The sequence below is a fragment of the Dreissena polymorpha genome, chromosome 8, assembly GCF_020536995.1.
Source record: "Dreissena polymorpha isolate Duluth1 chromosome 8, UMN_Dpol_1.0, whole genome shotgun sequence".
Classification (NCBI taxonomy): Eukaryota; Metazoa; Mollusca; class Bivalvia; order Myida; family Dreissenidae; genus Dreissena; species Dreissena polymorpha.
This window is the reverse complement of record NC_068362.1, coordinates 78,668,188-78,681,865: the sequence shown is the minus strand read 5'-3', so window position 1 is coordinate 78,681,865 and position 13,678 is coordinate 78,668,188.

The window sequence follows — 13,678 nt, the reverse complement described above, 5'->3', positions numbered from 1 at the left end:
CGCTAAAATTATAAAATAATGATTTCCTTCGGTTACTGCGTATCGAGCGGTTAAGCAAGCGAGTAACATAATTTTTGAATTTACGATGCAAACAATCCAACAATAAAGGATTATCTTTCCAAGATTTATTTAATTTTGTTTAATCAAGGTGAAAATTGTTTATTAAAAGAGTGTTTAACCACGCACTGCCAATAGTTCCATACATACCCGCAATAGCATTTACTACGCGCGTGGTTACCTCGTATCGAGACGTCACACCGGAAAGAAAGAATTCTCCATTGCAATAGGCATTAAGCCGACTTAACTTCTTAATTTGATCAAGTGAACATGTTGTATATTAACTTAAACAGTATATTAACTTTGTTATAACTTCTTTTTACATTTTAAATAAGTTTATGTTATATCGGCCATTCTTTCTTTGATCAACATAATCACATAAGTGCGTAAGAATTGCATAAACACAAACATGAATTTCGGCATAAATGTTACCATTTTAAATTTAAAAAAATAAGCGTCAAATCTGGACATTGTAATCCCACTGAACATGTGTATGTCGCCTGCCGCGATGCGCGCGGACAATTCTTACGCTAGCAGTTTTCTTGCAACATTTCCTGAGAATCGGGAGAAGGTGAAAGTTTTCTATGGAAATTGATCAAACACATATGTAAACATTAGCGCAGTTGTCTGCTTCACTTTGCAATTTGTGTGAAAATGTAAAGAAGATGATGGAATATGGATACATTTGGATTATTTTAGTCGAAGTATGATGTTGAAATGCTGCTATGCTTGTTTTTGTCCTTATTTTTGTTTGTGTTTGTATTTATTTTCAAGCGTAGTTATGTTTGTGAAACAAAAAAACTAGGAGTGCATGATCGAAACCTGAAAACGCTCGACATGAGGGAACCGTACATACGGTACAATAATAATTTACTTAATACATACATTGCTAAATTACCTAAGTGTTACGACTGAAATATAAACTTGATAGACAAATAACACATAAGTTTGTGTGTAATTGATAATGCCAGGTAAATTCGCGAAAAATTACATCATACTACTGAGTTAAAATAAATGTTAACAAAGGGAATCAATTCTCGCTTATGAAATAAATCGTTAAAAGATGCTACGGATTAAAGTATAACTGTGCATATTTTAAGAGAAACTTGGGCCAAGATGACAAGCAACAATGCTTAATGTGAGATTTTACGTAAATTTCTGTTAGTTTTCTGTGTCCAATACAACAATGGAAAAGCATCACACCTTTACAGAGGCAGTAGAGTACTATATCATGTGCAGGCAATCCGATACTTATCCAGGATTAATAAAGAAAATATGGCAATAAAGTAAAAATCCGTCGAATCCAATTAATTTTAAAGGAGATTTTTCAGATGCATTATATTATATGTGCATACAGGCTTACGATATTACTTCGAGCATTCAGCTTTTATATTTTATGACAGTTCGTTTTCAAGTACTTAAATACATGGGATTTATTTAAGGCGTACTTTTTCTATCATAGCATGCACACTCATTAAAATGTTTTTAAAATAGGCTTTCTAGTTTAATATTTGATTGATGTTTGTTTACAAAAATACAACAGTGTGATGCTTAACCCTCGGTTGAAATCTTCGCAAAACGGAACGAAGCTTCCCTATATAATTTTTAATTAAGCCGGTTTGAACTTAGAACGATAGAACAGAAAAAAAGAAAGAAGTCTCAGCAAATTCGTATCCAGACGATATCGAGTGACACGTAAGACTAGTTACTCAGCAGGAAAGGAAGAACATAAGCATCTACTCCACTTTATGGAACACAGATTAATGTAACATTACTATTCAAAATCAACCAAAGTTTCGTACAATTGTTCGTAAAATAAACTTAACCAATTAAAAATCAGTGTTCCTTATGGCAATTGCCGAAATTTCAACGTCAGATGTGGTCTGGTAAAATAGATGTCTTAGATACAAAATGCTCGTTTTTATTATTGTTTTGCATAGCTATTCATACGACACATGAACACTAAAATGGTGATCTAGTGTCGTATGAATAGATATATTCGCGGGAATTAATTGTGGCCACAAATAAATAAAAACGAGACTTTTGTATCTACAAACATCTATGTAATCATACCACATTTAGCGTTGAAATTTTGGTTATTGCTATAAGGCACACTGATTGTTAAGGTGTTAACTTTATTTTACGAAATAATTAACGAAATGTCGTTGATTTTGAGCGTTATAGAGACTTTAAAGTCCATAGAGGCTTTTTTAATTTTTAAATCGTTTATTGAGCATAAATTATATCTCAAATATCTCGAGACCAATGATCACACAAACGGGTATGCAAGTTAAAGAGATATTATTTTTGCCACTATAAAATATCAACTTGGGATTATATGTAATTTTTTATACATGTATATATATATTTATTTATTTATTTATATTTATATATAAATGCATATTTATTTTTTTCCGCAAAAGTCCATATAACATCTTATATATAATGTTTGAATGTGATTGACTGAAAGACAGAGTCTTATATGATTCTTTATTTGATAGAAATAAAAAAGTCAAACGCACACATAGCACAATTTTTGTCTGACGCGAAAACTGAAACAATGCGGAAAAAACAATGCAATAGTAATTTTTTAATTATTTCAGGGTCCAGATTCGGACTGACAAACAAACGGACAGAGGGACGGCCTGGGTGTAAACCAATAGTCATACGGATTCCCGAAATGAAACCGGATTAGCGAATCAAATAATTTCCCGCGGATCCGGGGACAAAAATGTTTCCAACGGGACAAAGTTGGCTTGCTTGATTACTTAAGTTAAGATAAATCGTATAATTGTAGATATATTGAATTGATATATTGGTGTAAGCGTGTCTATCTAAATACTGTTAAGCACTGTTTTCATGCAAATTACAAATAATATACGCAACAAAAGTATGTACGTTTAGGTCATGTCTTATTTGATTTTTAAAAGTTTATTGTTTTGTAGGGTCGTGCATTTGTTTTCCAGCTTGATATAACTCATTCACAAACAGTTTTGAACAGCGAATCTTGATTAAGATATGATTTTCAGCTCATATTATTCCACGCCAAATGAGACGCACTATTTTCAATGAACAACATATATATGAAACAATTCATCTAACCAATATATTTCATGTGGTTGTTTATTTAGATTATTAAATACCAATACACAAATCGTTTGAAGGTTGATACACAAAGGTCAGTTTTGCAATTTCTTCTTTGAAGATGTAAAAACTCTACGTGGCAATGTGCTTTGATCACGGACTTAGCGTAGGACCCTTAAGCATTTACAAATATTGTCAACCTCCGCGCATATATTTGATTGGAACCAGCATAGCTGGATCAAAACCCTGCCTTCATAACCAATCTTGTGATGATAGCGTAGCCACGTAGTACAATAATTTTACCGTTCTTATTTTTACTCTTTTTAAGTTAGGTATTTTTTGTATGCACCATTTTTAAAATATAAAAGAAAATGATACATCTTATCATAATATAATACTTAAAAAAAATAAAATCCTTTCAAATCTGGTAGGATTTTCTTTTGATGGCAGAGATTGTATGTGAGAGCAAGTATCGAAACCTCTACGTGGAGATTGAAATATGTTGTGTCATTATAGACATCACAGTACATTACGAACTATTTTATACACAGTAATCTCAGAGTGTCTATCCTGGCAAATGCATTAACGAGTTTTAAGTGATTAATGTTTTTTCCCTCTGCCGCAAAAGCAATATAACATTTATTCCAATCGTTTCGTTTGACACAAGTTTCATTCAGCAGTATAGAAGACGGGATGATAATTTTACTCTCTAACTTGTAATTTTCATGAATTAATTTTGTAAAAACCGCACCTGATCTTTCATGTTTGCGGAAATGAATACATCGTTCAATATGAAGATGACAACCTTATTATGCCAGGACGGCCTTGATGGCGTTTTACAAAATAACGGACCCAGAGCTGAAAGTGAACTCAGTTTGTCATATGTAAGTGAATGAACTATCAAGCATAATACTGTGGCAAAATAGCATTTTATAATCTACTAACGGTAAATATTCTAGACGAACAGAAAAAAATCAGTACTAGATAAGCATTTCTTTCTTTGCATGTTATCATTTATTTGGAATGTAGTGGAAATGCGCAGCATTTTAAGCAATTGGAATACTTTCAATGCTGATGAGTTTTACAGAAGATCAGTAAAGTGCACAAGAGTTCGTATACTAGCTAATATTTTGTTATTGTTTTCATACATACATAGCCATAATCTCGTAAACATTAGCGTGTCAAATAAACCACTAAATCATACGTTTTTGTATTGACTTAATGTTTATTTTCGTTATTGACCACAGGCAACGAATAAAGACCCCATTTCACAACCAGTCCTGTCAACAAAGCACATACACAATCTATCTTATACATGTTTATTAAGAACAGCGTTAAAACAGAACACAACCTTAAACGTTAATTTTTTTTAATTAATCTTTATTGATATTACAGTGAACGGAAGAGCATATTATATAAATTGCGATTCGAAATAACCATTCATTTACTTATCAATAACTTATTTCTTTTCAGCTGGGCGTTGTTTTAATTATTTTTAATTTTGCACAAATGTATCTATTTTGCAATGAATGTTTGCACCATATATGTGGTATTAGTCTTCTGGATTTCAATAACATAATACGTAAAATCATATTTATTAAAACACAATTGAAAATGTAGTCCCATCTTATGATTGTTTCTTTTAAATTTAGTTTTAAGGCATAAAAACGAAACATGCATGCACGCACTGCCACATGGCCAACTAACGATAACTTGCGGCCATTTTTGATAAGACATAATAAGTGGTTTGTTTCCTTACACATGATTGACCCACATTTTGTATGCATACCCTTAACCTTTTTCTTTTGTTTTTTAGGTTGAGTTTTATAATGTTTCCTGAAGTCTCTAAAAAATGTTTACCTTGCTATCATTTAGGTACATTCGAACATACATGTATTTACTATATAGAGATATAGAAGAAGTATGCATTCTATTGCATATTTTCACCAAATTAGGATTCATTAAACATTTAATGAAATAAAGAATAGCCGATCTACATAGCCAACTTTTGTGGCGATGTTAGTGGAAAAAAATTACTATGCCGTGAAAAAAAAACAGTGAATTTTCGGATTAAATACCAATATATCAGCAAATAAAGCTAATATCATCTTCGCATAGCTGCTTCGTACGTGGCGTCTATGAAGATCGATATGTTCAAAATAGTCGCCGTAAGGTTGTAACTCTGGGAGTTCTTTGGCGATTCTATCATCCCCTGGGTCTCCATAAAAACAGAGTAAGAAAGCAGCGTTACGTGTGTATCAATGATTAATAGGTATTAAATGGCTATTTTACTTAGTAAAAAGGTGGGTTCTTAACACTTATTTATGTAATTTAGTTTGTCGGAAATGAGAGTTTAAGAATCTTACTTGTCGCAAACATGTTACATGCAAATTAATCATTGTGTTTCCATCGAAGCAAGTGCCATTATGCAGCTTTCATGTTATCTTCTGGGTATAAAAACAATGTAACATTTACAGATATGCCTTGCCTAGTTATTTTCTAATTCATATGAGTGTCTGTATGTTACGGAACCTTAGTAACACGTGAGCTTGGTCGCGGCTCCAATATTTCAAGTAAGGAATATAAAGAAGTGAACTCCAGCTGCTGGAGCAGTATTGAATTTTCATTAAAAACAATTAGTTGGTCCTTTATTTAAGGCAAGTGACCGATTGCCCAAACAGTACAAAACAGCACAATACAGCACAATACAAACCAACATAAACACAAAATATGAATAAAGCTGGGGTCACCGCCTTAGAACGGTCAATGCAAAGCATTGGGGGTTTAAACCTGGTTATAGAGCGCTCAACCTCACACTTGGCCCAGCAATATTCATAATACATTTAAGTGTAAGTAGCCGTTCCGCAAGAAGACATGATACATGGTATAAAAACAATGTAACATTTACAGCTATGCCTTGCCCAGTTATTTTCTAAATCATATGGATGTCTGTATGTTACGGAACCTTAGTAACACGTGGGCTTGGTCGCGGCTCCAATATTTCAAGTAAGGAAGAATAAGTAGCCGTTCCGCAAGAATACATGATATTCAAAGTTCGTCCTAAAGTTCGCGAATTAGGTAAGTGGTGCGTCACACTCCGGGTCCTCACATTATGCATCCTCTTGGCACGGAAAGACCTTATTAAGTTGGAAAAACACACAGACAATTGCGTCATTTGTCGGCGATGTTTTCTGGATCACTGTAGGTCCTATATACTATTTACATATATTTCGTAAGCATTGTATCTATCAGTTTTATAATAAGGATATGTATATATATATATATATATATATATATATTTATATATCGAACAATATTAAAATAAAAATATGCTCCAAGATTGGTTTCGCTTAAGTCTCAAGAGGATTAGTCTGCGCATTTGTTCTTGTTACATAAATTGACGTAGGAATGCCTGTTAGATCATATCATATAGTGTATGTGTTTATGCAATATTTAAATGTTTTTCCTTTGATATCTAACAAATAAACGTTTGCGTTTACTTTGTTTTTGGAACTTTTTCGAACTTTCAGTTTTCTGGTGTCTTCATTCAAGCTAAATACGTTTTCCGTAGGAGAAGCACAAATACTTTTTATTGAAATTCTCTGAAGAATATAAATGCACCTTTATTTTTAGGCCGTTCTGAAATACAGGAAAGGACATACGATAATTGAAAACTGACCGTTTCATCATTGAACCATATGGGCTATGAATACTTATAGTTTTACTTTCTTCTTGTAAACAATCCGTAGTCGGTTTGTTCGTTTTTACTTCTTATTGGTTCGTTGTCGTTAGTTCGATACTCGAGTTTAATTGATAATTGATATTAAGCACTCTTTTTATGTTTTTTATGAATCTAAATCTGTTCGGATCACAAGTCATCAAGTAATTTATATATATAATATGCACATTTACAGCAAAGTCCACCAACATCGCCAGATAAATTTAAATTTCTTAACTAAAAAATCCTTAACCAAAAAATTGAACCTTCTGAATACCTGCAAATGCTACTCAAATCGTCGTTAACAAGACATTCCTACCAAAATACTACTTTGTTTACGTTTGATAGGGTCGTTCTTCATATCATCAGACGTTAAACAATTAAAAGTCACGTGGAACAGCGTCATCAAAATGGAATTTCATCAATAAAACGCATGTGAAAGCAAGCAGGAGTAGAGGTTAAATTAGGCTTCTGGCTCACGGACGTTTCCCGGTCGTTTCCCGTTCGTTTCCCTTTCGTTTCCCTTCCGTAAAGAAATATACTAATGCAGTTTTCCTTTCATGTCAACATGAAGTAACCACAATTTTATTAATTTATGGTCTTTGTTTAACCATAAATTTAAAACAAGTATTAAAACATTCGAATAACACCTTAACCATGAAAATTCTATTTTCTAATTATCGTGACGGGGCGGCTGGAGAACTTTCGACCTTTAAGGCCTATGAAAAATATGTTCCTTTTATATGTTTAATTTCCAAGTATTGGTAAACAATGTCGTTCGGTTTGATCATTCCGAGTAAGAATGCCGTGGTTATAGCACCTTTGCCATTTTATTTTCTCCTCCATATCAAACTCTAATTCTAACACGTATTTATCAATCAACCTAAGTTGATCCCGTTTTTTAACGTTGTTCCACTGTTTTATTGACTCTTTAATGGTTGCTGCCATCTTGTCAACCTCATCGTTTTTAGTCCAGAGCATTTGATTAAGTTCATCATGCAGTTGCACGCTCTATGTTTTGGTATTTTAAACGTTTTATCAAATTTTAATAAGGTAGACGTTCCATCGTCAGTGTCAATTATCATACCACATTTTCCAAAACCAAGAAGTTCCAAGTACCTCTTATTTTCCTTATCAGTTTTGCGCTTACTACATTCTAGAAAAAAACGGATAACATCTCATTTTTTACATTAGAGTTTGATACTCTTAACTCAGGTTGATAAAACATAAACTGCATAACTTGAACTCCAAGATCTCCGGCTCCAGAACTTGCTGTTTAGTTGAGTCCATAATACTGGTATGCGTAAGTAGTTGAAATATCGAAAAACGAAGGAGCAATAGCAGAGCCTGACAACTTAGTTGTCAACTGGGGTGTAAATGTTTTCTCACCATTGCTTCCAGATGTCAACTGGGGTGTAAATGTTTTCCCATCTTTGCTTCCAGATGTCAACAGGGGTGTAAATGTTTTCCCATCTTTGCTTCCAGAAACATCCCATTCAGTTATATTTTTACCATTAATAGCTCGAGTTTTGAGCGCCACTCTCCAAATGGTAACGGCTTCAGGACATTTCATTTGCAGCCATCCTTTTTTTCAGGTGTGACCCAGCTTCCATTAGAACCATCGGCATTAAGACTATTAAATGCGCCGTATGCTCGAAATGTATAAGTAGTCGCTGCACTTGTAGTTGTTACAAATCCAGTTCTACTAATATTCTCCTCCAAAATTGGAACATAACCCGAATAACATTTTTTAGTTAAATTATTAGCATAATATTTAGTAACAGCATCTTGATCATCTATATACTGTTTATTGTTCGTAGTTGCTTCATTCACCAAACTAGTTATCAACTGAGTGCTTCATTTCCACTGTACAATGTAGGATAATGAACAGGTAATCCTTTAACAATCTAACCACCCATGTTTAAATCACCAGTCATAGTATCTCCAGACTTTGAAACTGTTTGATTATCAACATATTTTTTGGTTGAAGCGTCTTGAGCATTAGCAGGATCAAAACCATTGATTAGATTGTGAGAATCCATATTAATATTTTCAGCAGCTACATTTTGACTATCTCGTCTTAAGAACGTATTAATGGCTTGTGATAATGTGACACCTCCTGAAATCACTCTTTGCGACGATCCGACGTTTGTTGTACCAAATATGTTTACATACATTTTTATAAGCACATTGGTTTTAATATAATGAGTTTATTATATGTTGAAAGCTTACGCTCTCACATTATTTAAGAATGTAAAGACACAGGTGTCCGCAAAACACCTCACCATTCGTCTGTACTCTTTCGCTATAATAATACACAGGATTCCTTATATAGCTAACGAGTTCAACTGGCGGTGCTAGCCCATAACTGTCAAAGTACAGTTTTTCATGACCGTTTTTGATCCTAGCAGTCCAGTATGTACCATTTCCTCGCGAGTCGCATAAATTTAGAATTCCACATTCTACCTTTTTAGGGCTTTTCGGATGTTCATAGCGAACATAGACACCCCTAAAGTTTTTAATTTTTAACTTTTTAACAGCATCTATCAACTGAAAATTGGATAGAGGTTCGTTTGGTAATAGAACTCCTTCAACATTAATATACTTTTCGGTATTAAAACTCATTTTATATAGTGCTATCAACGTTTTGTTTTTATTTGATCGTTTAGATACGTTACAAGTTCAAGTGGTGGCTCTAGACTTTAAGTGTCAAAGTATATTTTTCATAACCGTTTTTGATCCATGCCGTCCAATGTGTTCCCGGCATATTGGGATGACGTGGATAGTTGTCACGTACATACTTTACTCTAACATTTGAGCTTTTAAGTTGCTTTGCAACTTCAATAAGTTGTGATGTGCTTGAGAACGTGCTGTAAATGGGAATGTTGGGAACGACACGCCCACCCACGCCCTTAAACTTCTTCATTATCTTCTGATTGTCTGAGAGATTATTGCTCATTTTGTTATTTTCTCAGGAGTTTCCATAAGCCAGTGTGTGAATACCGTCTTTTTGTATAATACGTTTATCATCATTTGCGCTTAGAGCTACTTTGTTGACCGTTACAGTATACATTTCATGCGCGTATGATCTGATAACGTTCATTGACCTTAGCAATTCTTGGCGAGAAAACAGCGCGTTCTTATAATCGTCGTGTGTAATGGTGTTTTCGACAACGCTCTTTTTTAACCCCTTACACTTTTTGTTTTCCTTCCCTTCATACATTTTACACGAATACAGTTTAGCTCGGAGTCCTACAAATTCCTCTATTTGTTTTCCAGCTGCCTCATCTTTGAACATTCCGAGAACCTTTTTGTTTACACCAGTTTAAATTCCGGAGGGACGATCTTTTGGATACTCTCTCGTATCAAACAGTCTTTCAACATCGTTTGAAATGTCTTCATAACAATCTTTAGTTATAATTTCGTAGACAAGACTGTTTGTGTCCGTAAACAATAGCTTCGCCCTATTTCCACTTTTAGCCTTGATGTAGTTATAGTGGAACTCGTACATTATTGTTTTGCTTAAGTCTAGAATAGACATTCCAAGATAAATGGGTTTGTAATAACATTACTTGGTTCTTCTCATATGTATAGCTGTTAAATTTTCATCAAATATAGTACAGCCTTTATTATTAACCTTTGCAGCGAGCTTTTCCGCTTGTGTATGATTAGTAACCAATCGGATATCAACACGATTCTCGATGTTCTCCATTGTTTATCCAAACACACTGTTGTTCATCACCTTGAAGAAGTCTTTTTCAAAGTTGTTAGTTGCAGCTGTTCGCAAATCAGTGTTCAAGTCGATATATGTTTTTTTTTTAACCAAGGGCTTTCATCAAACTTAATTCCTCTATGAATGTTGGTAACTTTGAGCCCTAGCTTTTCTTACTGCTGCAAGTTTTCATAATGTACCTCATACTTGGTTTTGTTGTTCAAGTTTGGAATAAGCTTTTTAACTTTTGATCCCTCAGGTATAATGTTTTCAGGGGCTAGTGGATAGTCATTATGACGATCATGTAATTCATCAGGATATTCCAAGTCAACTTCTAAAATACACCCCTGTCCTTCTGTGCATGAACTGTTTTTCCAATCATTAAGCTCATTTCCATTCGTCCACTTACCCCCCCCCCCCCTGTTGGAAGTGGCTTACTCATCGCACACCCGTAGAGGTTGTTGGCATCCAGATAAATTATAAACGATGAATCTTTGCTTTCATCATAATCATCACCCATATACTTATTGTTTCCACAACCAAGACGCGTTGAAATTGTACCAACCCCACCTCGAATACCTTGCCTCAACATTAGCAACGCGTCATAATCGTTTGTAAGGTCAACTTTTACCTTTGTCAACTTAAGGCACGCATCCATAGATAGCCCTGGCGCTGTATAATACCATGCTGGATCTAGTTTATAATATTTATTGCTAGCATCTCTGAAGTTTTCGAAAACGTCGGCTAGCGGCAAGACATCACTCTCAATGTAGAGTCCATGGTAGTCTCTTATTGTTTTACAGTCAAAAGCCTTCCGTTCTTTGTTTGCAAATTCATAATCATCATTACTTATAGCTTTACCCGTGATCATTGAGTAGAATACTTCCTTCGGGGGAAGTGATGTTTCTGCGAGTTTTTTCAACAGAGCTCACATAATCATATGGAAAGATTCCCTTTTAATTCAAGAGTGTAAACTCTTCGCCGCTATAGACCTTAGCCAATTCAGAAACTAATCATCTGTAAGATTTCCTGATAAAGCATCCAAACTAGATTGCATAAACCTAAGGCTATCGAAAAATCTTATTTCACGATAAATAGGCGTTTCCTTTCCTTTTTTGTTTGTATACGTGTCAACAACAATCTTCTTACAGAACGAAATATACTTCTCCTCGTTATTTGGAATGCAGCTAATTCGTCCTCCATTACTTAACTTTTTAATAAAAATAGATGACTGTCATATCCAGAAAGATTGTGTAGTAATACAGAAATAAATTTAGGTATTTTATACCTTAAATTACACTTTGAATGTGCTGCTCCTCTAAACTTTCCAGTCAAGTGACAATGATCGCGAATCTTTGTATAGCTATCATTGTTGCCTTCTAATCGGAATTCACCTTCAGCACCGTCGCATATATGACATGTGGTTGCAGCATCGTATTCAGTTTTATCATCTTTCGTGAATATCATTCCCTCGGAAAACTTTAACTTGTTGTAAATATCCTTATGGTTTGTTCAACAGAGTTAACAAATAATTGCGCGACATCATCTGTTTGATTCTTCGCTGAATGCACTACAGGCTCTCGTCTATACAATGAGCCATCAGAGCATACTACGAAATAGCAAAACGCGCTCGGTGTATGCTTCTGGAACTTGTGTGTAAACGACGTCGTTGAATTTGGGAAACAAGAACTAATAGGCTCGATAAACGATTCGAAGTCTGCATATATCACAAACGGAACCCTCATTGATCTACAGTAATGCTTGAAATACTCTGCGGTTCCCTCTGCTGGCATTACTATTTTTTGTGTGCTGTGTAATGAACAATATTCATTGTGTTTTTGAAGACCCTCAACAGTTCGATGTGCTGTTAAGCACCTTTTACAATAATACATTTTATTGTGACCGGTTTCAGTTCGTCCCGATGCTAATTGCTAAAATTTGTAATCAAGCAATAATGCTTTGTTTTTCCATTTGAAATCAACAATAAAACAATACCCTTTTCACTTTCGTTTTTACTAATAATTAGTGGGTAAAAATCATTTTCTTTATAATCATAACCGAATATATTGATGCTCAAGTTGTTGTTTCTTTCGAATTAACTCATAACATTTTCATCCACTGCAACTGGAAATTCAATACCATCCCAATGAAGCAACTTTGCTTGTTCTTTTAATTGTTCGGTTATTCTTTCGGAATTTTTTACAACTGGATTTTATGCTCTCTAGACGCACCACTTAAAACATTCGTCATCTTCATTCTTCATGTTAATAATTGCCTTTCTAGCAGCCAACGTACCCGGCAATGTAATGTATGATTTACCTTTTAATGGATTATACGTTACGGTGTTAATTTCAAGTCCAATGACGGACTTAAGTCTACAATAACATCCCTTCATTTGACAATTAGCAAACGATTCCAAAATCCTATCTACCATTTGGGTAAATAGTTCACCGACATTAGTTCCCTCCAATACTATTTCAGTTTTCTACGATCTCCCCAGTCTCAAGTACCATGGAATGCCGCTCCATTTTACACATAAGCACTTCATTTATTTTTATTTGACGATGTTTGCTCATAAACTTTACAACTTCAGGTCTAACAATATCTAAAAGAGAACCGCCTTGCGGGTGCAGACCGCTCATCTATTTTCTTTTTAAAGGTGAATGGACTCTCAATTTAAATCACAAAGGAGGGAGAGGTGGAGTGAAGAGGGGTGTATAGTGTGGGGGTGTGGACATTTATTACATTATCTACCAAAAATGCGGAAAAAAATGCAAACAAAATAAATTCGGGGGGGGGGGGGAGGTTCTTGGGCGCGATGGTTGGACGGTATTTCAAAAATAAAATAATAAAAATAAATAGTTGTGTTTTTTAACCGTTTCAAAACAAATAAAAAATTTTGGGGGTGGGGGGGGGTATAATGTGAGGGTGTGTTGGTCATTTGTGAGATGATCTTTAAAAAAAAATAGGGGGGATTCGGGAGGGGAGGGGGGGGAGGGCACGGGGGATGGTTTGGGTGGAGTCTATTGTGTTATGTCAGGTAAGAGTAGTTTTGTCATTGTATCAATCAAATCTAATCATAAATAAAGAAGTTATGGCAATTTTAG